The 5,084-nt window shown below is 38.3% G+C and overlaps 1 long non-coding RNA gene across 1 annotated transcript in view; it reads right to left on the reverse strand.

The window, feature by feature from the left end:
• Positions 1 to 1,297: 1,297 nt before the first annotated feature.
• LOC118765367 overlaps positions 1,298 to 5,084 on the reverse strand; it is a 12,730-nt gene continuing 8,943 nt past the window's right edge. Inside the window, exon 3 of the long non-coding RNA XR_005001205.1 lies at positions 1,298 to 1,309. This is a non-coding gene — a long non-coding RNA (uncharacterized LOC118765367). The remainder of the gene's footprint in view (positions 1,310 to 5,084) is intronic.

A 5,084-nucleotide genomic window follows, 5' to 3' on the forward strand; every position in this document is an offset into this window, starting at 1 on the left:
AAGTACCAGTGAGATTCTGGGGTCAATGTAATCGACTAGTCCCCTCCTGCCAAACTTCAGACCTTGTACCTATAATAGAAAGGATTATTATTATTATTATTATTATTATTATTATTATTATTATTCGAATTCCATCAAAGTTGACTTGCCTTTCATCCTTTTGGGATCGATAAAGTGGCACTGGGTTACAAATATACGAAGCCCAACATACCCATCATGACTACTTATCTGGTACGGTAACACCAGGCACATGCTTCACAATCATATGTGTGTGACATGATCATCTCATACCAAGATAAACAGCACATGACCTTACAGGTGGAATACTGTTAGAATTTTCTTCAGGTTGTGTAGCCCACCCTACTCAAAAAGTAACTGAAAAAGGTTTGTTTAAGGATGATGAACAAAACACCCATATTTCTAGAGGTGAATTATCCAGACCTCAAAGAATTCCTCTCAACACATAGCTATGATGCTCCCCCACTACTCCTATTTGTGATCATAAATGCATATATTGTCAGCCACTAAGGGACATGCTCAACTGGTTAAGGTCAAGCAACTGACGAGTAAATCTGTGGTATTGAGCAGAATATTTGCTGTAGCCTATCTTTTATACCAAGACAAATCATATATATGATAACACTTCCAATCAATTAAGATCAGAAGTCATGAGAGCCACTGCTTATTAGCATTGTTGTGTCTTTAAATTTCTTTGTGCTACTCACCTGTCGGTAATATCTGTTAGCTGCCTCCAGGCTTTTCTTTACTGCAGTTGAGAAGATTTTCTTTCTTCTATTCAAATATGAAGAAAGCATTCTAAATGAGAGATCCTCTATGTGTAAGGGTTAACAATAAAAAATCACTGTCTAATGTCTTGAAAGAATGGAAAGGCCTTCTGGGTAATATAATCCTAATAGTCCATGGTGTATGGCTCTATGGCTAGGACATTGGGCTCACAATCATGAGGTAATGAGTTCAATTCCCAGACCAGGCTGTGTTTTGTTCTTGAGTAAGACACTTTATTTCACATTGCTCCAGTTCACTCAACTGTAGAAATGAGTTGTGATGTCACTGGTGCCAAGCTGTATTGGCCTTTGCCTTTCCCTTGGATAACATTGGTGGCATGGAGAGGGGAGGCTGGTATGCATGGGTGACTGCTAGTCTTCCATAAACAATCTTGCCCAGACTCATACCTCAGAGGGTAACTTTCTAGGTGCAAACCCATGGTCAGTCATGACTGAAGCAGGGTTTTACCCCTTAGTCCATAGCATATTCTGTTTAAAAAAACAGGGAGGTCATCTCTGGAAAGCTTTTAACCACAGGTCTGTCTGTTCAAGCAGCGATGAGTTCTGGGACTAAACAACAATAGAAACAACAACAGTGAACAGTTAATCAGGACTCACACCATTAGCCACAAAGAATAATCTCTAATTCGAGCCTACTCTAAGCTACTAAGATCCACCCACCACACGCGATGGACTGGCGGTTGCACAGGTGTGAAAGCTACGTTGTTATCCTCATTCCGTAAACGGTGGCTTTTAACAGGTGGAGAGCTGAATCATCCTGGGGTACAGAGGATTTGCAATCTAGACTAGGGTCTGAAAGTTTACCACACCATAGTGGGTTAAACCATGGTTCCTCTGCTTTGTGGCAGAAGTAGGAAGAAAGAGTGAGAGAAAGTTGTGGTGAAAGAGTACAGCAGGGTTCACCACAACTCCCCGCCAGAACCTCGTGGAGCGTAGGTGTTTTTGCTCAATAAACATTCACAATGCCTGGTCTGGGAATGGAAACCGCGTTCTTACAACCATGAGTCCGCTGCCCTAACCACTGGGCTATTGCGTCTCCACACTGTTGTTATTGTTAGTGGTGGTGGTGGTGATAATGATGAGGATGATTACAACCACAATGATGATGATGGTTGTAGTTGTAGTGGTGGTGGTGGTGGTGGTGATAATAATTATGATGATGATGATGATGATGATGATGACAGTGAGGATGAAAAGATGTAAACCAGCCGATCATTCTAGAATATTTAACCTTCTGCTAGATGCTACTAAATAAATCTTAAGTGGATTCTAGTCTTAATTAACCAGAAGTAGAAATAACTGAAATTAAATTACTACTACTTCAGACTTCAAAAAGAGGTAAAGTTTTAAAAATAATTATTTTATTTTACTAACATATTTTTTTCTTTCATTCCATTTGCACTTTATTCACTGGTTCAGTGACTTAAGCAACATTTGTGCACTATATTATGTTCCCCCTCCTACTCTTCTTCCTCCCCTTCACCTTGCTAGTCTTCCTCCTCCTCGTCTTCTTCCTCCTCCTCGTCTTCTTCTTCCTCGTCCTCATCCTCATCCTCATCCTCGTCTTCTTCCTCCTCCTCCTCTTTCTCCTCTTCCTCCTCCTCCTCCTCTTCCTCCTCCACCCCTCACCTTATTTTCCTCCTCCTCCTCCTCACCTTATTTTTCCCTCCTCACCTTACTTTTTCATCCTCCTCCTCATCTTCATCCTCCTCCCTCTCTTCGTTTTCCAACTCCTCCTCGTCTTCCTAGTCTTCCTCCTCCTCCTCCACCTCATCTTCCTAGTCTTCCTCCTCATCTTCTTCCTCCACCTCCTTGTGTACCTAGTTTTCCTCCTCCTCATCTTCTTGCCTTCCTCCACCACATTGTCTTCCTCCTTCTTGTCCTTTCCCTCCTCCTCCTCCTCATCATCATTGTCCTCTTCCACCTCCTTCCCTCATAGTCTCACCAGTCAGAAATAGTACAATATTTTACAATACATATATGCATTCTATTTATTTCTTATATCTTTTTTTATGTATTTTTCAGACATAACTGTATGGTTCTGAGTTCAATCCTTCTGCATGATATCTTGGACTAGTGTCTTCTACTATAGTCTCAGTGGATTTGGTAGATGGAAACTGTAAGAAGCCTGTCGTATATCTATCTATCATGTGATCACGTGACCATCAGATGTTGTTACACATTGCTGGTCACAATGCGTTCGCATTGTTTTAGCCTTCGAATGACACCACCCCGCTGGTTAAGCGAGCAGGCCAACAGAAGAAAGAGTGGTGAAAGAGTACAGCAGGGATCACCACCCACTGCCAGAGCCTCGTGGAGCTTTTAGGTGTTTTCGCTCAATAAACACTCACAACGCCCAGTCTGGGAATCGAAACCGCGATCCTACGACCGCAAGTCCGCTGCCCTAACCACTGGGCCATTGCGCCTCCACATATATATATATACATATATATATATATATATATACATATATATATATATACATATATATATATATATATATATATATTTATATATATATATAGAGAGAGAGATAATATAATGATATATGTGTGTTTTTATGTCTGTGATTTTGTTTGTCCCCTACCACTCCTTGATAGCTGGTGCTGGTTTGTTTATCTCCTCGTAACTTTGCAGTTTGAAAAAAAAAAAAGAGACCGATAGAATAAGTGCCATCAATGACTTTTCCATTCTTCCCAAGCATTAAACTAATACACCAGTTTGGTGTTCCTTCACCTGTCTTCGTCTTTAGTTTTCTGTAAATTTGAACTAAACACACACACACATGAAGGGCTTCTTTCAGTTTCCATCTATCAAATCCACTCATAAGGCTTTAGGTGGCCTGAGGCTATAGTAGAAGACACCTGCCCAAGGAGCCATGCAGTGGGACTGAACCCAGAATCATGTAGTTGGGAATCAAACTTCTTACCATACAGCCATGCGTGTGCCTTTTACTAATATACTAGTATAAATTATATACTAGTATATATTTTCTAATATACTAGTATAAATCATTTTGTGTTGGAGAATTGTAATTAAAGCTGGTTAATACAGCTATTAACTCCCAAATATATTCAGCTAAAGTGAAATGAGTAGGCTTAAATCTCACCTTGCATGAGTCTAATAATGATAAGTGTAGCCAGACAAATGTTTATCTTAAACATTTTATACAACCATTCAGAAACTGACAAGAAAAAAAAACACATTAAAACAGAGGAAATGAATGAAGTCAAAAAGAAACTTATGGAAATAAAAATTTTATTATAATCTAATTAGAAAATAATCTCAGTATTGAAATTGAATTATTGATATTTTTGTAAGACACAGGAAGTTAAGTATAAATGGTATGAAATCAACTCATCATTGGAGTTAGTAAAGTACTATAAATCCTCGAGTATAGTCTGCCCTTGAGTATAATACACAGGGGATTTTTAGGGGGTTATACATCTGAAAAACCTAAACCTTGTGTATAATACGCACCCTTTCTTTAACTTGAGTTGTGCGTAATTAAGCCAGCTGCACCTAGTCGAACAAACACTTCCGTGCATGCGTAATACAATAATGGTGATGTTCTTAACTGTTATATGGGAATGTAAATATGTTTGCAATTTGTTTTTGTTACATGTTATTCTGTGTTCTGAATACTTTTATTTTAACAAATTCTTTTATGATTTCATTGCTTTCAGGCTTAGCTTAAGGTATTTTCGCGCCCGATATCACAAAATGCGTCTGAATAAACATTGCCGGACAACAAATAGAGACTTGGACATTGCTTAGAAAATATTTTTCATTTTTAACCTCGTGTATAGTACGCACTAGGGATTTTGACCTTTAAATTTTGGGGAAAAAATGCGGATTATACTCGAAGATTTACAGTAAGTAAAAATAATATGTAAAATAAGATACAAACTTCTGGTACATGAAACATATACATATATATGTGTATATAAACACAGAGAACTATATAAAGTTTATAGCATATATTTAGTGGCTGGTTATTTATCTGGGATTGATCGAATGATGCAGACACCTCTGATGAGAGCCAATAAGGTTCAAAGATTTATTAATCCTTTCACATCCACATTAATCTGTTAAATGTAATGCTTATTTATTCACATTGTTTTGAATTAATCATGTATTATCTTGTAGCTTTGAGATTTCAATTATCGGATTGTTTACTTTTAGAATGTCATTGAAGAGTAGGTGTGAGAGGCCAGATCTGGCCAGATCTGGCCAGTTCCAACATAGAATGGGTAAACAATTTTTGCCTGATATGGC

This window comes from Octopus sinensis, linkage group LG1 (genome assembly GCF_006345805.1).
Source record: "Octopus sinensis linkage group LG1, ASM634580v1, whole genome shotgun sequence".
Lineage (NCBI taxonomy): Eukaryota > Metazoa > Mollusca > Cephalopoda > Octopoda > Octopodidae > Octopus > Octopus sinensis.